This window comes from Dendrobates tinctorius, unplaced genomic scaffold (assembly GCF_039654945.1).
Source record: "Dendrobates tinctorius isolate UK_male_01 unplaced genomic scaffold, ASM3965494v1 ptg000043l, whole genome shotgun sequence".
Classification (NCBI taxonomy): Eukaryota; Metazoa; Chordata; class Amphibia; order Anura; family Dendrobatidae; genus Dendrobates; species Dendrobates tinctorius.
In genome coordinates this window covers 24,308,919-24,330,462 of record NW_027361711.1, presented here as the reverse complement: position 1 = coordinate 24,330,462, position 21,544 = coordinate 24,308,919, and the positions used below count along the sequence as shown (strand labels likewise).

At 43.4% G+C, this 21,544-nt stretch overlaps 1 long non-coding RNA gene across 1 annotated transcript in view; it reads right to left on the bottom strand.

Annotated features, from left to right (window-relative positions):
- Positions 1-21,544, bottom strand: part of LOC141089024 (uncharacterized) — a 272,977-nt gene that overhangs the window by 4,415 nt on the left and 247,018 nt on the right. Inside the window, exon 2 of the long non-coding RNA XR_012232144.1 lies at positions 5,101-5,236. This is a non-coding gene — a long non-coding RNA (uncharacterized lncRNA). The remainder of the gene's footprint in view (positions 1-5,100; positions 5,237-21,544) is intronic.

Genomic DNA, 21,544 nt, shown 5'->3' with positions numbered 1-21,544 from the left:
GCTGGATAAGACCAGAGCACCTGGGAAATTGCAGTTCATGACAGCAGTAGGAACAGGAAGGAATACGTGGTCCAAAAGTCATGCAGGGCGCAGAATATTCACCAAGTGGCAGATCATAAATAGGGCTGAAGCTTGCAAATCCGGGGTGAAATAGATGAACAGGATCCGCTATGTCCTGAGGTCCTAGAGGAGTGATGCTGCGGTACCACCTAGGGCACTACTACTCCGTAATGTGCGTGAGGACAAAGAAAGCAGGAAAGGGAAAGTGCAGGAGGAATGCTGTGTGGACTGTAATGTAACTGATGTGTCCAGGACCTTTGAAAAGAAAAGTAAAATCGTTTGGTTGGCATCTGAACTGGTATCTGTGTCCGTTCTTTCTACCCTGTGCACAGAAGCTGAGTGTGCAGTAGCTGTGCGGCACCACAGTGAAATTCCTGATGGTGAACCAAAACCCCGAACAGGTACACTGGTAGAAGCTGACAATTTTTCTGTGGGAAGAGACCGGGACACCAAGGCCCTGTGTCCTCGGCCACGACTACTGTCCTGGCCCCTTCTTACACCCCTCTTTCTTTCTGTGCCCCAGCTGTCACCCCTTCCTGCACACAATTGCATTTGCATTTGTCAGACACGGATACAATTGCTATGATCACCACCCGAGACAGGAGCAGAGGAGCTGTAATATCCCCTGATCCACTGGGAACTCCAGCAAGATGCACGACATCTGGCCTGCATCCTGTTGGAAACCGTACATGCAGGGGACATTGAATGGTGCAATGGAGTGACATCATCACGCCGTCCAGTGCCTATTTCTGCACAGAGTAGATGGTTGACAGGAGCCTGGATTTGCTGAGTATAAGTTTTTTAATTGATATATTACTGTGCAAGAGGGAATAAAATAAGGGTGTTTGCAGAGGGGGGAATAAAATGAGATGCTGTGCAGATGGGGCAATAAAATGAGGGACTGTGCAGAAGGGGAATAAAATTATGGGCTCTGTAGAGGGGGACAATAAAATGAGGGGGCTGTGGAGATGGGGCAAAAAGATGAGGGGCTATGCAGAAAGGGGCAATAAAATGAGGGGCTGTGCAGATAGTGTGAATAAAATGAGGGGCTCTGCAGAGGGAGTGCATAAGATGAGGGACTATGCAGAGGGAGGGAATTAAATGAGGGGCTGTGCAAATGGGGATAGTAAAATGAGGGGCTGTGCAGATGGAAGGAATAAAATGAGGGACTGTACAGAGGGGAAATAAAATTAGAGGCTGTTCAGGTGGGAATAAAATGAGTTTCTATGCAGAAGGGGAATAAAATGAAGGTCTGTACAGGGGAGAATAAACTGAGGGGCTGTGCAGGTGGGCATAAAATGAGGGGCTTTGTAAAGGGGGCACAAAATGAGGGGGTGTAGGGGGAGTAAAATGAGGGGATGTGCAGAAAGGGGAGAAAATGAGGGGCTGTGCAGAAGTGGGAATATAATGAGGGGCTGTGTGGAGGGGGACATAAAATGAGGGGCTTTGCAGGGGGGAATAAAATGAGGGTCTGTGTAGAGTGGACATAAAATGAGGGGCTTTGTAGGGGGCATAAAATGAGGGGATGTGTGGGGGGAATGAAATGAGGGGTTGTTAGATTGGGCTATGAATTGATAGACTGTGTGGGGGGACAGCAAATATAGCTGTGGTGACCATACTGTATATGGGGCTGTGGAGGACATTATACTGGGGCTATGGTTAACAAATTGGATAGAGGGCTGTGGTTAATATCATACTGTTTGAAGTGCTGCTTGTGAGCCATAATACTGTATGGGTTGCTATGGGAGCCATCATAGTAAACATGGGGGTGGTTTTGGACATCGTATTATTTATGGGGGTCTGTGGTGGTGACCATACTATATATTGATGCCTTGTTGTGGATATAATACTGTATAGCCAGCTGTGGTGACCATCATACTGTGTAGGGGAACAGCGTGGGAAGTGGTTAAGAGTAGAGATGAGTGAAACCTTTTAAGGTTCGGTTTGGCTATGGTCACTGAATTTTCTTGAATTTATGTCCTCCATTGTCAGGATGGAATGGTAGAGTTTGATCTGTTACAGTTAAGGAGATACAAGAAACAAATTTGCAATATTTACTCTTTATTTTATAAAAACAACTGGCTACACAATGAAAAGATAACTTGATTCAACATGATTAAAAATAGTTGGAGGGGAATCAGGCAAAAATGGAACAGAACGTTTGCAATATAGATTTGAACTGAGATTTTGCACCTGTACAGTAGCCTCAAAGGACCGCACATGTGCACAGTTCTGCCCTACTATGGGCAGAGCAAAAAACAGTACTGTGAAGCACATAGCAGCATCATCGGTGTAATTCCCATCAATCAAAGCTAGGCGCTTTGTTTTATGCTCTGCCCTCAGTAGGGCAGAACAGAGTGCGCCTGTACGATCCTGTGAGGCTCCTGCGTAGGCGCATTATCTCGGTTTGCAATATGAATGGCGCGTCCACAAAAATCAAAGGAGGAAGAAGCAATTAGTAGCAGAGAGGAGGGACAGATGCCGCAGCAAGGATGCCTATTGGACTGGCCCACCCTTATTTACATACAGCATGGGAGCATATCAAATTATATTTTTTGGGATATGCAGGTGGATTGGGGAGCTAATAGAAATGTATGTGGGATGCAACACAGAATCGGTTAAAGGTGGTGGCATTTGTTCATAGGTTCAGAAAATGGTGATAGGTTCCCTTTAACTGGTTCAAAAATTATTCAATTTTTAAAAAAAATTAAGATATTATTAATAAGTATTGCAAATTTGCCATTAGTATTTCCTTAGCTTTAAGACACTCTATCTGATATTATCTCTATTGTGTCTCTAAGCTTTGATTATTCAATACTTTTTCACTGCATGAGGTATTTTCTTCTTAATTGTGTTTTCTTTGACTCCGTTTGGTATTCCATACAATTTTGACTAAAAGCAGATGTTTTGAAGATATTTCATTTTATTAAATTTTTTTGGGCGCTTTACAGCCCACTTATATGACATATCCCCAGAATACACCATAATGGGTATATGCTGAGCACATTTCTTCAGGATTTCCATTTATCTTAAAAATGAGTGCCGTAATTTGTAAGGTTTCCACCATCTGTCTCAAGCAAGCAGAAATTGTATGTATGCAGATCATCCATTCATTCATTTAATGAGAGTTTTATTGAGTTTCCTCCTCATCAGGTGAGATAGTGGATGGTAAGCCGTGTTATGGACATAGGGGCAGGCACTGGATCAATATCCCATAAATATCTATGTTACAAATAAACTTTTACCAAAAATAAGCTTATTCTGCTACAAACATAAATGTTCAGACTGAGCACATGTTATATTGAATATCATAAGGTAAGATCGTGTTATTTATAGAATAGTGGAAGAAAATATGGATGGCGATGGCTATATAAAAAAGTGTAATTGATAGCTTTGAGAAAAAAGAGATACCATTGAAATGAAAGAAGACAAAAAAAAAAGCAAGAAGAAGAGGAATAGGAAAAAATATTAAAGGGTTTTTCCCACCAACAAAAGTTAATTTTAATGAATAGATCTTGGAATAATAGTAACTTCCACAATTGGATGTGTTTAAATAAAATGTTCCTGTGCTGAGATAATCTTATAAATGTGCCCCTGCTGTGTACTGTGTAATAGCTGTGTCTGACCATACAGGGACATGGTGTGGTCATACCACAGCGCCTGGGCAGAGGAAAGGGAAACAAAAACGTATTCAGACAGAACAGCATGGGATTCTACTGAATCTTTTGGTGAGGTAAAACATTTATCTACCTGTTTTTAAACAATGTATTACTTCAAAAAAAGGAATCAACTGTGATCTCCTGCTGCAATATGCCTGAATGCTCACCTCACCCCCCTGCCCAGGAGCTGTGATATGATCAGATCATGTTTCTGCATGGTCAGACATGGCCATTACACAGTACACATTTATAAGATTATCTCAGAAGAGGAACATTTTTTTTAAAGGGTCCCGTTACACGCTTCAATGTCCCAGCGATCCCACCAACGATCCGACGTGGATGGGATCGCTGGGACATAGTTAGCTGATCGCTGGTAAGCTGTCACATAGAGAGACCCACCAGCGATCAGGACCAGCGAGCAAGCTGGTATCCAGGGTAAACAGCGGGTAACTAAGAGACCCGCTGTGCACGCTGGTATCCAGGGTAAACAGCGGGTATCTAAGAGCCGTGCGGCTCTTAGTTACCCATTGTTTACCCTGGATACCAGCTCCCAGCGTCGCTGATCGTAGGTCTCTCGCTATCACGGGCAGCGATGTGTGCTGCCCAGCGGGAGACCAACGACAAAATTATGGCCCAGAGCATTGAGCAATGATTAACGATCAGCCATCTAATCGTTGATCGTTGCTACATGTCACATGCAACAATGTGGTTTCGACATCGCTGCAACGTCACCAAACTGGTGACGTTGGAATGATATCGTTCACAATATCGTTGTGTGTAACGGCCCCCAAACACATCCAATTATGGAGCTTATTATTATTCCAAGATCTATTGATTAAACCTAACTTTTTTCATGGGGAAAATCCCTTTAACTGTTTTCAGGATTCCCATAGAAATAAATGGGGAGAGAGAGATGACCTGTTTTCCATCTACAGTGGCAGAAGACTGGACTTTGTTTTTAAGAAAGGTTGCATGTGCCAGAGGTGGAACCCTTATCTGTGAGAATATCCTTTAAATAATAAGTCATCAGTGTTTTGGCCCCAGAAACCTCTTTACTTTCCCCTTCACAGTCACATTATAAAAAGACTGCAATAAACCTGTACATTTTCCTTGCTATGTTTGGTGTCGGCATATTTCTGGTAACAGGTTTTTGGGCATGGTTAGACAAGTGAAGACAAGTCAATGCGAAAATAATTATGCAAAGACAATTGTAGAATTTTTTTTCTTTTTCTTCATACACTGGTTCCTTAAGTCAAGCCACAACTCCTGTAACTTAAACAGGTTCAATGTTTTTTTTTAACTAATATTTCAGAAGAATGTATAGATGAAACAATTGATAAACCTAGATTTCAATAAGAATAATAACAAAGTGATTTTTTACCAATGCGATTTTTCCATTGGTTTTACACCTTTCGACAATTTATTGTAAACAAATGCTTCGTTCCTCTTGTTTCTTCGATGGTTTTGCTTTTAAAAAGTCTGCCAGGCATATGGATTGATGAATCCCACATACTGTTCTGTTTAGAAACAAAAGGAAAGAGTATGAGATCCTGATGTTCACTTTGCAACCGGCAGAAATGGAATAGCATTCATAAATAGGACTTTGTAATCCTGATTGATCTAGAATGCATTATGAAATTGGCTTTTCTATATTCACACCTAATATTTGTACTTTTATATATTTTTTTATAGTTGTCTGCATTTCATGTTTTATTACTAAAATAATCATTTTAATATTGCTTCTGAAAAGATTCATGTTCCAGAAGGGTTAGATAGGCAAGCCCTTTTATCTTGCTAGTTAGTAAACAAGTATTATAACTTGCATGTTTTCTCTCTGATTAACCCTACTATGCACCACCGGAGGAATATCTCGCCAATATGGTTTCATAGTAACAACAACTGCAATATTTTATCCAAGAAAAAAAATCACCCAGTTCAACAATAGTGAAGTAATTGTCCATTGTTATGTTTATATTAGTGATGGGCGAGTAGCATCATTGCTCGGGTCTCCTCTAGCATGCTCGGGTGATCTCCGAGTATTTTGACGTGCTCGGAGGTTTAGTTTTCGTCGTCTCAGCTGCATGATTTGTGACTTGTAGACAGACTGAATTCATGTGGAGATTCCCTAGCAAACAGGCATTCCACACATGTATTCAAGCTGTCTAGCAGTCGCAAATGATGTAGCTGAGGCTACAAAAACTAAATCTCCGAGCACGCCAAAAACCTCTAAGACCACCCAAGCATGCTCGGGGAGACCCGATCAACGAGTATACTCGCTCATCACTAGTATATCAGATTTGTAAATGGGTATAGCCAGCTTTTCTCAAAATGTTAGAACCTAGGTATTTCTGCACTGGTGTGCCAAATTCTTTTCCACAGTCGATAAACTGTGCCATTGTTGTTGACTTAGATATCAGTAGACTAAAAAGTTAAAACTAAGAAGAACAAATAATGACTACAATAGCACATACTTATCTATGAACTGGTCCGATGTTTATATTTATGTTTCTCCCTCTCCCATATTGATAGTTCTGCTTCACGTCACTTGTCTTATCTATTGCATTTTTTCTAGGCTGTATTGTGCATAAATATGTGACTTCAGATTTTGTATTAGTCTAGCCTGATGAAGAGACCTGAGTAGTCTCGAAAGCTTGCAATGTGTTACCATCTTTTCAGTTAGCCATTAAAAGGTATCAACTACTGAGGACTCTCAATCCTGAATATTTTTCTACAATAGCACAGTTACTTGCTACCTGCAACAAAATTACTCAATAACTAATGAGTATATAATAAACATAATGCGGGCCTATAAAAGGCCCATGTCATGGAAATATGAGGTTTTCCAAAAAAGCTTTTTTATATAAAAAAATGCCTATCACATAAAACTATATAAACAACTGGAAATTGACAAAAACTTCAAATCTGAGGAATATCTAGCGTTTCAAAATTCTAAGTTATGTAATGTTGCAGAAAATAGCAAAAAAGTAAGCTAAAGGTCCACGTTATGTATCCTAGGGTTAATCATTAATTTCCCATTATAGGAAAGAGCTGGTTGGTTACAGTTGGTTCTTGGCAACCGGTGAAATACACTTTCTCTCACCTGACACCTTTCCCTTACCAATGCGTAATTCCAAGCACTAATTGTACATTTTCGCATACAAAGCATTCATTTGGCTGTCCAAAAAATAAAGAATGAAAAATTCAGTGTATTTTACTAACAGTGCCAAAATACCAAGGTTAAATGTTTTAAAAACCAGCAGAGGAAGCTGCCCTTTAAACTTGTATGGGGAATCTGTCAGCAGGTTTTTGCTATGTAATCTGACAGCAAGCAGCATAATGTAGAGACAGACCCTGACTCCAGCGATGTATCACTTAGTTTACTGGGTTATTACTGGTTGTACGCTATTGTATAGTAAGAGAGAGCTGCTAAGTAGTGCTGAGAGTGTGGTCAGACTAGAATGCACAAGGTCAGTTGTCCTTTGTAGTGACAATCTCCTGAAGATAAAGCACTTACTGTATCGAAACAGGAAAACGCAGTCCAGTAAGTGACACATCACTTGAATTAGTGTCTCTGCTCCTACATCATGGTACTTTCAGATTGCATAGCAAAAACCTGCTGCTGCTGACAGATTCCTTTTAATGCCCAAGCCTGAAGAGGCCTCAATGACCAGTCTCTCTCTCTCTCCCTCCCCCACTCTCTTTATCTCTCTGGCACAAGTGACATGAGTTAATGGCAAAGCGGATTTAGATTTGTTATGACATTTACAGTGCATAGCGCTATGTACACACGTGGTCAAAATTATTGGTACCCCTCGTTTAATGACAGAAAAACCACAATGGTCCCAGAAATAACTTGAATCTGACAAAAGTAGCAAAAAATAAAAAATCTATGAAAATGAACAAATGAAAGTCAGACATTGCTTTTTAACCATGCTTCCACAGAATTTTTTATAAAGTAAAACTCATGAAATAGACCTGGACAGAAATGATGGTAGCCTTAACTTAATATTTTGTTGCACAACCTTTTGAGGCAATCACTACTACTTAAACAATTCCTGTAACTGTCAATGAGACTTCTGCACCTCTCGACAGGTATATTGGCCCACTCCTCAAGAGCAAACTGCTCCAGTTGTTTCGTATTTGAAGGTTGCCTTTTCCAGACAGCATGTTTCAGCTCTTTCCAAACTTGCTCAATAGGATTTGGGTCAGGGCTCATAGAAGGACACTTCAGAATAGTCCAATATTTTCCTCTAAGCCATTCTTGGGTGTTTTTGGCTGTGTGTTTTGGGTTATTTTCCTGTTGCAAAGACCCATGACCTGCGACTGAGACCAAGCTTTCTGACACTAGGCAGCACATTTCTCTCTAGAATCCCTTGATAGTCTTCAGATTTCATTGTACCCCGCACAGATTCTAGACACCCTCTGCCAGATGCAGCAAAGCAGCCCCAGAACATAAGAGCCTCCTCCATGTTTCACAGTAGGGACAGCGTTCTTTTCTTGATATGCTTTATTTTTCCATCTGTGAACATAGAGCCATCCATGTGCCTTGCCATTTTCTCCTGTTACCCTTGGAAATGAAAAATTATGAGCAAAAGGAAAATGTTTGTGTGAAAAATATTTAGAATTGAGAGTCCTCAGTGGTTGATACCTTTTAATGGCTAACTGTTAGCCATTAAAAGGTATCAACCACTGAGGACTCTCAATTCTAAATATTCTTCTATCTACTGGCTAACATGGTACAAAGATATACATCTTTCCTGTGTGAGAAAAATGTAATTTTTCATTTTTCTTGCTCAACATAATAATATTCTGCAAAGCACCTGTGGGTTCAAGCTTCTCACTACACCTCTAGATAACTTCCTTAAGGGGTATAGTTTCCCCGGTGGGGTCATTTGTGGGTTGCTTTCACTGTTTAGGCACATCAGGGGCTCTGAAAATATGCATAGTGTCTCTTGTCGATTCCAGCCAATTTTGTGCTTCAAAAGACAAGTGATGTTCCTTCCGTTTCAAGCCCTGCTGTGTGCACAAACAGTAGTTTTCCACCACATATGGGGTATCGGCATACTCAGGAGAATGTGCAGAATAAATTGGTTTTGAGCACTTTGAGGGGGGCAGGTTGATTGTGGCTTGGGGAACTAAGGTGCAGGACATATAGAGTGGCGTGAAAAAGTGTTTGCTCCTTCCTGATTTGCTCTTCATCTGCATGTTTGTCACATTAAAATGTTTCAGATCACCAAACCAATTTAAATGTTACTCAAAGTTAACACAAAATGCAGCTTTTAAGGTAAAAAATAATCCAAGTGTAATGACCAGGCTGACCGTTCCCTGCTATCCACCCCCACACGGTGTCTGCAGCCGAAGGAATTATGACGCACACCGGTCTCGGGGATAACAGTTGCTTTTACTTCAGCAGGAACGGGAATTATAACTTGGAACAAATAAGGAACAGTCTCTCATGGGTAGTCCACGGCAATTACAGTTCACACATAGATGCTGAGATGTGATTGGGGTTTGGAGCTTTAAGAGCTCTGGACAGTGTCTCTTGGTAGTTTACAGAAGGAGGTAGATGCAGCAATTAGAGGTTACAGACCTGTACTCGGGGTTAACTTTACAGTGTGTCACGGCACGTTCACAAGTACTTATAGGTGAATGTAAAAACTGTTGTGAATACAGTCAGAAAGACTTTAGAATGATGTCTGCACAGGTTAGAGAGGGAACCCAGGCTCTTAGGCCTGCAGGAGATCTTGTAGTGAAAACAGCCTCCATGTGTGTTCTGCTCTCCCTGAAGACCTCCCTCAGACTAAAGAACATTCTAGACTTGCCTAGAAAACAACTCCTCCTATTGACCATGTAACTAGAAGCTGGTCAATAGGACACAAAATTCACATCTCAGATCCTTACAAAACAATAATTATGAGTCTTTGTTCACCTTCACCATTAGATGGCACCAGAAAACGGCAAAGGAGAAATGCATTGCATCTAAAATGGAGGTGACTAGAAATGGAGAATTACAGCTCAAAAATGCAGGGGATAATGTAGAGGGGCAGTTAGAGAGTGAGCTGTAGTGTACAGAAGCTACTCACAATCCAGGATTATTTAAAGGGATGGACACAATCTGGACTGGGTCACAACATAAGCCTACAGGGCCCTGTGTGAAAAAGTGATTGCCCCCCCACTTATAACATATACTAACTGTGGTTTATCACATCTTTTGGAAGCCCAGTTCAAATTCCCTAGTCACATGCAGGCCTGATTACTGCCACATCTGTTCTCAATCAAGAATTCACTTAAATAGGACAAAGTTAAGTAGACCAAAAGATCCTAAAAAGCTAGACATCATGGCGCGATCCAAAGGAATTCTGGAGCAAATGAGAAACAAAGTAATTGAGATCTATCAGTTTGGAAAAAGTTATAAATCCATGTATAAAGCTTTAGGACTCCAGTGAACCACAGTGAGAATCTTTATCCACAAATGGCAAAATCATGGATCAGTGGTGAACCTTCTCAGGATTGGCCGGAAGAACAAAATTAGCCCAAGAGCGTAGCAACGACTCATCCAAGAAATTACAAAAGACCCCGCATCAACATCCAAAAAACTGCAGGCCTCACTTGCCTCAGTTAAGGTCAGTGTTCATGACTCCATCATAAGAAAGTGACTGAGCAAAAATGGCCTGCATGGCAGAGTTCTAAGATGAAAACCAGTGTTGAGCAATAAGAACATAAAGGCTAGTCTCAGTTTTGCCAGAAAACATGTTGATGATCTTCAAGACTTTCAAGCGCTAAGGGTGGCCCAAAACAGTTATTAGGTTTAGGGGACAATCACATTTTCACACAGGGCCCTGTAGGTTTGGATTTGTCTTTGTCTTAATAATACAGATCTTTATTTAAAAACTGCATTTTGTGATTACTTGTGTTACAGTATCTTTGTCTAATCTTAAAATTTGCTTGGTGAGCTGAAACATTTAATTGTGACAAACATAGAAAAGAATAGCAAATCAGGAAGGGGCTAAACACTTTTTCACACCACTGTTATGATTGAGTCACCGTAGGAGGCAAAAACAGAAATGCTAGCTAAGTCCAGAAAACCAGAGAAGTTGGCAGCTATCGGATTGCAGACCCCTGAACCTATCAACACAACTAGCAGTAGCCGTGGGGGGTTCCTACGATGCCCTAGACCCCTCGATCACAGCCGGAGAATTAAATAGGCCTAAAGAAAGAAAGGGGAAATCTAAACTGCCCCAGAGCAGACCCCAAAGCAATAGTCAGCCCCCAACATATAATGACGGTGAAGCAAGATGAAAATACTAACACAGACAGAAAGATAGACTTAGCAAAGGGGGGCCCAAGCTAACTTGATAGAAAAAGGACAGGAAGGCTGCTGTCTGCAATCCGTAAAAAACCCTATGAAAATAAGAGCCAACAAACCGACAGTGAAAAAGGCCCTGAAGATGCTAGGCTTCAAAAGCTATGTCAGAACTCAGGAATATACTGAAGACAGAGCTAGAGGCAAAAGGAGATTCAGCTCACCCCAGCAGGGGATGGCAAAATACTGAAAAGCAAGGAAAACAAAAAACAAAACAAAAAGGCAAACAGCCAAAACAGAAAACTTAGCTTTAGGGAGCAGGAATCAGACTGGTGTCCTAGGAGTCCACAGAGAAATCACCCGCAGGGCAGAAGGGCGTCGGCAGCCTTATATCCAGTCTGTGACTCCACTCAGCCAGTCATCCTCATTAGACTCAGGTGCCTGATAATCAGGCTTACTACCTTCCTTCACCAGAATAGGGAGTTCACCAGACCCCAGTGACGAAGGGGAAAATGAATTCACAACAGTACCTCCCCCTTGAGGAGGGGTCACCGAACCCACAACCACGCCACCAGGGCGATCAGGGTGAGCCCGATGAAATGCACGCACCAATCTTTTGGCATGAATATCAGAGGCAGAGACCCAGGAATTATCCTCCTGACCATAACCCTTCCACTTAACCAAATACTGGAGTCTCCGTCTAGCCAGACGGGAATCCAGTATTTTCTCTACCTCATATTCCATGTTACCTTCAACCAATACAGGGTCTGGAGGTGCCACCCCAGGAACAACTGGTTCAACAAACCTCTTCAACAAGGACTTATGGAACACATTATGGATTTTAAATGTGACAGGAAGAGCCAAACGAAAAGAGACCGGATTAATAATCTCCAAAATCTTGTAAGGTCCAATAAATCTAGGCTTAAACTTAGGAGAAGCCACCTTCATAGCAATATTTTTTGATGATAACCACACCATATCACCAATCTTAAACTGGGGACCAATGGTCCTATGTCGATTGGAAAACCGCTGGGCCTTTTCCTGGGAGACAGATAACTTATCCACCACTTGGTCCCAGATCTGGTGCATTCTCTCCACCACAGTGTCAACACCTGGGCAGGCAGAAGGCTCCACCTGCCCTGAAGAAAATCGAGGATGAAACCCAAAGTTACAAAAAAAAGGTGACATCAAAGTGGCAGAACTAGCTCTATTATTTAAAGCAAATTCGGTCAAGGGCAAAAATGAAACCCAATCATCCTGATCAGCGGAAATAAAACATCTCAAATACGACTCCAAGGTCTGGTTTGTTCTCTCTGTCTGCCCATTGGTCTGAGGGTGAAAAGCAGAGGAGAAGGACAACTGAATTCCCAGCTTGGAACAGAAAGTCCTCCAAAATCTAGACACAAACTGAACTCCTCTGTCAGATACAATGTTCTCAGGAATCCCGTGTAAGCGAACCACCTGTTGCAAAAACAGGGGCACCAACTCAGAGGAAGATGGCAACTTAGGGAGTGGTACAAGATGAACCATCTTAGAGAACCTATCACAAATCACCCAAATAACAGTCATTCTTTGAGAGACCGGCATATCAGAGATGAAATCCATTGAAATATGGGTCCATGGCCTCCTGGGGACCGGCAAAGGCATCAACAACCCACTAGAGCGAGAACAAGATTTAGACCGGGAGCAAGTCCCACAGGACTGCACAAAATTCCTGACATCATGAGACAAGGTGGGCCACCAAAAAGAGCGACTCACCAGATCTCTAGTACCAAAAATACCTGGATGACCAGCCAAAGCAGAGCAATGAACTTCAGACATCACTCTCTTCTTCCACTGGTCAGGAACATACAACTTTCCACTGGGACAACGCTCAGGTTTGTCCTCCTGGAACTCTTGCAGAGCAAGTCTCAAATCGGGCGAGATGGCAGAAAGAACTACCCCTTCGCCTAAGATGGTAGCAGGCTTGGTCACCACAGGAGAATCAGCAAAGAAACTCCTAGAGAGGTCGTCTGCCTTGACATTCTTAGTTCCAGGAAGAAAAGAGACCACAAAATCAAAACGTGTAAAAAACAAGGCCCACCTAGTCTGTGTAGGGTTCAAGCGTTTAGCCGACTCTAGGTAAATCAAATTCTTGTGGTCAGTGAGGACCACAACTTGATGTTTAGCTCCCTCCAACCAATGTCTCCACTCCTCAAATGCCCATTTCATGGCCAAAAGTTCCCCATTCCCCACATCATAGTTACGTTCAGATGGAGAGAACTTTCGGGAAAAGAAAGCACAGGGATTCATTTTAGATGTTACAGGATCCTTTTGGGACAAAACAGCTCCTGCACCAATCTCAGAAGCATCCACCTCTACCTGGAACGGGAGTGAGACATCAGGTTGCCGCAAAACCGGGGCGGAGGTAAATCTTCGTTTCAGCTCCTGAAAGGAAGCAACAGCCTCAGGAGACCAATTCAACACATCAGCACCCTTCTTAGTCAGATCAGTCAATGGCTTGGCAATGCTAGAAAATTTTGCTATAAATTTCTGATAAAAATTAGCAAAACCCAAAAACTTCTGGAGGGCCTTCAAAGAAGTGGGCTGAACCCAATCATAAATGGCCTGTACCTTGGCCGGGTCCATTTCAATAGTTGACGGAGACAAAATAAATCCCAAAAATGAAATCCTCTGTACTCCAAAAAGGCATTTCGATCCTTTGACATACAGGGAATTCTCCCTCAAGATCCGGAACACAGTCCGAATATGTTCCACATGAGAATCCCAATCCTTGGAGAAGATCAAAATATCATCCAGATAGATAATCAAAAATTTATCGACAAAGTCTCGGAAAATATCGTTCATGAAGCACTGGAAGACAGAAGGGGCATTAGCGAGCCCAAAAGGCATCACCAGGTACTCAAAATGTCCCTCCGGAGTATTAAACGTCGTCTTCCATTCATCCCCCTGCTTAATGCGGATAAGATTATACGCCCCCCTGAGGTCAAGCTTGGCAAACCAGCAAGCACCTCTAACTCTAGAGAATAGATCCGAAATCAGGGGTAATGGATACTGATATTTAATAGTAATTTTATTGAGGGCATGATAATCAATACAAGGCCTTAAAGAACCATCCTTTTTGGCCACAAAAAAAAAACGGCACCTAAGGGTGAAGAGGATGGTCTAATATGACCCTTCTCCAACGCCTCCTTAATATAGGACCGCATAGCTTCGTGCTCGGGTACAGATAAATAGAAGAGCCGACCCTTGGGAAATTTACACCCCGGGCTTAGTTCAATTGCACAGTCATAACTCCTATGAGGAGGCAAGGACGCAGACTCATTCTCACTAAATACATCATAAAAGTCCGCCAAATAGTCAGGAACATCATGCGACTGAGGAGAGGTGGAAAAAATCGGAGCCTCACTAAAGGCACACCGACAACCCCAACTCACCACAGACACAGATTTCCAATCCAAAACTGGATTATGAATTTGCAACCAGGGAAACCCCAGAACAACGGCATCATGCAGACCATGCAATACCAAAAATCTGCAATTTTCTTGATGGTCTGGGGCGACCCGCATGACCACCTGGGTCCAAAACTGAGGTTTATTTTTAGCCAAAGGAGTAGCATCAATCCCCCTCAAAGGGATAGGCGTCTGCAGAGGTGTCATCGGAAATCCACAACGTTAAGCAAAATCCAAGTCCATTAGGTTTAGCGCTGCTCCCGAATCCACAAAAGCCTTGGCGGAAAATGTGGACAGGGAGCAGATCAGAGTAATTGCCAGAAGAAACTTAGGTTGAACACCACCAACAGAAAACGTGTGTGCAAAGCGTTTCTCTCGTTTAGGACAAACAGAAATAATATGCGAGGCATCTCCACTGAAAAAACAAAGCTTATTACGCCTTCTGAACTCCTGATGTTGCGCCTTAGACAATACTCTATCACATTGCATAGGTTCAGACGTCTGTTCAACCGGTGGCAACACCTCTCGTGCAATCCTGCGTTCACGTAAACGCTGATCAACCTGAATGGCTAATGACATAGAATCGTCCAGACCAGAGGGAACAGGAAATCCCACCATAGTATCTTTTACAGCTTCTGACAAACCCTTCCGAAAGAGAGCAGCCAAGGCATTATCATTCCAGGTAGTAAGGACCGCCCACTTTCGGAACTTTTGACAGTACAACTCTGCAGAATCTCGACCCTGGTTCAATGCCAACAGGGTCTTTTCAGCCTGATCAATAGCATTAGGTTCGTCATACAACAACCCCAAAGCTTGAAAGAATGCGTTCACATTAGTCAGAATAGGATCATCTGGTTTCAAAGAAAACGCCCAATCCTGGGGATCGCCACGCAGCAAAGAGATGACAATTTTAACCTGCTGCGCGGAGCTCCCTGACGAGTTAGGCTTCAAGGCAAAAAATAATTTACAATTATTTTTGAAACTCAAAAATTTAGATCGATCCCCAAAAAATACATCAGGTGTAAGGATCTTTGGTTCAACAGCATGCGAACGAGCAAGGTAGGTGGAAATTCCCCGCACTTCCGCAGCGAGCTGCTCCACATGATCAGACAATTGCTTTATCTCCATTGAGAGAAAAAAAAATTCCCCCTACGGCCTCAGAGATATAGAGGAAAGAATATACACACACCCTTTTTTTTTTTTTTTAAACACAATTCTTTCCTGCTACTGAGTACCCTAGGATCTGCGGTATGGTGGGTGATTCTGTTATGATTGAGTCACCGTAGGAGGCAAAAACAGAAATGCTAGCTAAGTCCAGAAAACCAGAGAAGTTGGCAGCTATCGGATTGCAGACCCCTGAACCTATCAACACAACTAGCAGTAGCCGTGGGGGGTTCCTACGATGCCCTAGACCCCTCGATCACAGCCGGAGAATTAAATAGGCCTAAAGAAAGAAAGGGGAAATCTAAACTGCCCCAGAGCAGACCCCAAAGCAATAGTCAGCCCCCAACATATAATGACGGTGAAGCAAGATGAAAATACTAACACAGACAGAAAGATAGACTGAGCAAAGGGGGGCCCAAGCTAACTTGATAGAAAAAGGACAGGAAGGCTGCTGTCTGCAATCCGTAAAAAACCCTATGAAAATAAGAGCCAACAAACTGACAGTGAAAAAGGCCCTGAAGACACTAGGCTTCAAAAGCTATGTCAGAACTCAGGAATATACTGAAGACAGAGCTAGAGGCAAAAGGAGATTCAGCTCACCCCAGCAGGGGATGGCAAAATACTGAAAAGCAAGGAAAACAAAAAACAAAACAAAAAGACAAACAGCCAAAACAGAAAACTTAGCTTTAGGGAGCAGGAATCAGACTGGTGTCCTAGGAGTCCACAGAGAAATCACCCGCAGGGCAGAAAGGCGTCGGCAGCCTTATATCCAGTCTGTGACTCCACTCAGCCAGTCATCCTCATTAGACTCAGGTGCCTGATAATCAGGCTTACTACCTTCCTTTACCAGAATAGGGAGTTCACCAGACCCCAGTGACGAAGGGGAAAATGAACTCACAACACACCACTGTGTATACGGTATATCATTGACGGAGTTAAAAGTCCACAATGTAAAAGATTAACTGTTAAAGCATTGGAGAAGGATGCACAAAATAAATATGTCTCAAACTGATAATGTCACTGTCAGAGGTTACATAAGCCAGCTGTGAATGAAATGAGTGATGTACAATTTATTCCACAATGCCCTTTGCTTCTTTCCAATTAATATGTTTCCTGGATGCAAAGGAGACCAATTATGGCCTGTATTTGGTAGTGTTACTGCCCAGAAGGCTGCTGTTAGTGGTGAAAGGTTCTACTAGCTCCGTCTTTCTTACCCATGATATAAGGGTGTGCCATGTACACTTGTCAATTAGACTGGTAAAACATGTTTTTTTTTCATGTTCTTTCAAATTCTTTTTGTTTAACATAATTCAACCTCCTTCCTAAAAAGGACATAACAAGAGATGTCAGGTATCGGGCACATCCAAAAAGCCAGCACTTATCACAGGGCACTGTATTGGTGTAACATGAATGGATGTAAATTTTGATTTAAAAAACAAGTGTGCAAAAAACACATCCACTTTGTGAGGTAGGCCATGACAGTTTAATGTCAGGATTTTTGTTGAATTTTATTTTTTTTTTTCAAAAAAATGATTCCCAACTTTACAAAAAGGATTGTAAAAAGTCAAGGAGTTCAAAAACTCTGACAAGCAAGCATATTTTCTCTGACTGACACTAATCTCAGATTTTTTTATTCTGTAAGAAAAATTTTGCTGGTTGCTCTTGATTTCTAGTGCTTTCAGGATTGATTTCAGGTCTCTTGACCCTAAATTGAGAGCAACTTACACAGGTATGCCTATCAGACTGTAATACTTGGGTCAGGAGACTTTGAATTTGGTCTCAGAATGAAGAAGCATTATAGTTCAAACACAGTAGGACTAATGTCAGTTGTACCATATCACTGCCCAATGACTGGGTCTGTCAGTGCTGCTGCTTTCACGTTGCCAGTCTTTCTTTCACCCTATCAATTGAATATCTGTATTATGCTGCTTTCACACATCCATGTGTCACAGTTAGTGTTGAGCGATACCTTCCGATATCGGGAAATATCAGATCAGATTGGATCGGACCGATACCCCAAAAATATCGGATATCGCCGATTCCGATACCGGAAACCAATGCAAGTCAATGGGACACAAATATCGGAATGAAAATAAACCCTTACTTTCCTTGTAGGTTAATTCTACATGAAGGAAAACAACTAAGAATAAGGTAGAATGTATTGGGGGAGGTGGAGGAGACATTAAAGGCATAGAGGTTTAGCCCAATCAAATGGAATAGCAGGAATTAATTTTTTTTTAACACGTTCAGAGTTACAAAGATATTGACTATGCTAAGCTTTTTTATATTTTGTTAGATATTTATGTTTCACTACTTCCATGCTCTTCACCTTCTTTTTTACTTCTCCCACATTTTCTCCTTCATCATCCTCTTCAGGGTCATCTTCTTGGTCTTCTTCGGGGTGGTCTTCAGGGTCGTCGTCTCCAGGGTCATCGTTTTTGGGGTTGTCGTCTTCTTCGGGGTGGTCTTCAGGGTCGTCATCTTTAGGGTCGTTGTCAGGGAGATCCAGAGTGATTACCAAAAACCATTTCAAAAAGCTTGACCTTGGAAATGTAGCAGAAGGTACAAGAGGCTGAGGAACTGCTGAGAACCAGCTGACGGTACTGGAAACTGGATGGGTAGCCGAAGGTACAAGAGCCAATGGAACTACCGAGGACCAGCTGATGGTACTGGAACCCGGTTACTAAGCAGGAGGTACCTGTGCCAGAAAGCACTACCAAGGACCAGTAGACGTTGGTGGAACTCGGATACCGAGAAGGAGGCACCTAAGCCAAAGGCTCTGCCTGGAACCAGCTGACGTTACTGGAACCCAGGGGGACATATTCAAGATTGACTTCCAAAGAACCAGCTAATGGTACTGGAACTCAGATAGGCAGCAGAAGGTACACATGAAAAAAAAAGTTGCAAGGCCGCGAGCTGGCCGGAGTTACCGAAACCCACAGTCATACAGGGGGAGCTTGTCCTATTGGCACTACGGAACCAGCCTTCCTTGCCAGATCCTGCAGCCCACATAGGAAGCACCTAAACTGCAGGCACCATAGAGTCGGCTAATCCGACCGCAACATGACAGTACAACATATTGGAGGCAAAGTGACGTTGACACTACCCGGAAACAGCTGGCGTGCTGGAACCAGGCTGGGCAAGAGGGAGTACCAGTGCCAAAGACACTTCTGAGCAGCAACTGGCAGTGTTGGAGCCCAGGGATTACAGTAGAAACAGAGTGTAGCCAGAGGCCTAATTGGAGCAAGTTTAATATCTGTAGTAGTGTGAATGTGGACGGTGCAGGAGAAATTGCTGGACACACAGCAGGGGATCAGCTGACGTTACTGAACCCCAATACCACTGGAGCATGTGTTGACTGTGCAGACGGCACTTCTGATCAGAAACTGGCGGTGTTGGAGCCCTGGGTAAATAATAGAAACAGAGTGGAGGCAGAGGCCTAATTGGAGCAAGTTTAATATCTGTAGTAGTGTGAATGTGGACAGAGCAGGAGAAATTGCCGGACACACAGCAGGGGATCAGCTGACGTTACTGAACCCCAATAACACTGGAGCATGTGTTGACTGTGCAGACGGCACTTCTGAGCAGCAACTGGCGGTGTTGGAGCCCAGGGATTACAGTTCAGGTGGTAGAAACATGAACACAACAGGAGACCTGGAAACTGTTGCCAACCAATTATTTAATCTGGAAGAGGACTGGCAAATTCCTGCGAGATCCAGGCCTTTTTCATTTTCAGAAAAGTAAGCCGGTCAACGTTATCGGAGGATAGTCGCATGCGACGGTCTGTTAGTACACCACCTGCGGCACTAAATACGCGTTCCGATAATACACTAGCAGCAGGGCAAGCCAGCACCTCCAATGCATACTGGCTAAGCTCTTGCCATGTATCCAGCTTAGAGACCCAAAACTTGAAGGGGGAAGAGCCGTGTGGGAGAACACTGAGAGGGCAAGACATGTAGTCTGTCACCATCTGACAGAAACGTTGCCTTCTTCTGACTGGAGCCATCTGTGATGGTGTAGACATTTGTGGCGGGGACACAAAACTTTGCCACATTTGGGCCATACTGGTCTTGCCTTGTGCTGAGGCGCTGCTTCTGATCCCTCTTTGTGCAGAGCATCCTCCACTGCCTCGACACACTGAGCTGCTTTGTAAAGCACTAGCAGTACTGCTCTCAGGTGGAATGGAGAACATGATGGAATGCACCAGTGTGTCTTGGTACTCCCGCGTTTTACGCTCCCGGTTCAACGGTGTTATGAGGCTTTGTAAGTTGTCCTGGTAGCAAGGATCTAGGAGGGTGTACACCCAATAATCAGCTGTGTTGAAAATGTAGGCGATGCGGCGGTTGTTTCTCAGGCACTGCAGCATGAAATCAACCATGTGCTGCAGACTGCCAACTGGACAAGAAATGCTGTCCCCTGCTGGAGGCGTCATCTCTGCCTGCTCTGCATCACCCCACCCTCGCTCTACATACTGACTACTAGAGCATTGTGTACCTCCCTCCTCTGGACAGATGTCTTCCTCCTCCATTAACTCCTCCTCATCCTCCTCACAAAGTGTCCCCTGCCTAGTCCTTTGTGAGGAACCACACTGCGCAGACTGTCCAGAAGCAGATAGCATTTGTGACTCCTTATCCTCCACTTCTTCCACAACCTCCTCCCTTAGTGCTTGCATTGTTTTTTCAAGCAGGCAGATAAGGGGGATAGTCATGCTGACTAGTGCATCATCTGCACTCGCCATCCGCGTGGAATCATCGAAGGCACGCAAAACGTGGCAGATGTCCTTCATAGAGGCCCACTCAGTGGTGGTGAAGTGTGAATGGCGTGCAGAGCGACTTGTTTGCGCCTGATGCAGCTGGTACTCCATTACTGCTGCCTGCTGCTCACACAACCTCTCCAACATATGTAATGTTGAATTCGACCTGGTGGGTAGGTATATGATGCGATGTTCTGGAAGGCGGAAACGGCACTGCAGAGCTGCAATGCGCAATCTTGCCATGCTGGAACGCCACAAGTGAGCGCACTCTATGTGGATCTTGTGCAGCACTGCATCAAGATCCGGATAGTCCCTCAAAAAACTCTGCACGACCAAGTTGAGCACATGTGCCAGACATGGGATGTGAGTGAGGTTGCCTAGGCCCAGAGCTGCCACCAGATTTCGGCCATTGTCACACACTACCATGCCTGGCTGGAGATTCGCTGGCATAAACCACACGTCGCTCTCCTGCTTGATGGCATTCCAGAGCTCCTGCGCTGTATGGCTTTGATTCCCCAAAGAAATTAATTTCAATACGGCCTGTTGACGTTTGGCCACGGCTGTGCTCATATCGGTTGGATGATTTCACAAACTCCCCTCTCCCGCTCTCTGATCACAACCTTCTCTCATTCTCTATCAAGAACTGCCAGGCTGCTCAGGTCACCCCCACTATCCATACTTAAAGAAACATACAGGCCATTAACACCCAGAAACTTACGATGAACTTGTGGTCTTCAATGGCCCTTGTCTCCTCCCTCTCATGTCCTGATTCTGCACTGAAGCATTACACTGAAACACTTCAAGCTGCCCTGGATGATTTTGCACCTCCTATACATAGAACGACACGACAAAGACAGCGACAACCCTGGCACACCCGCCAAACACATTTCCTGCAGCAGTGCTCCAGGTGTGCTGAACGTCTATGAAGAAAATCCAATCTATACGAAGATTTCATCCTTTATAAGTTCATGCTTAGAACATACAGCACTGCCCTTCACCTCTCCAAACAAACCTATTACAATACCCTCATCACCTCACTGTCCAATAACCCGAAACGTCTCTTTGACACTTTTCATTCCCTGCTCAACCCAAGAGTGCAGGCCACAACCACAGAGCTTCGAGCTGACGATCTGGCCAATTACTTCAAAGAAAA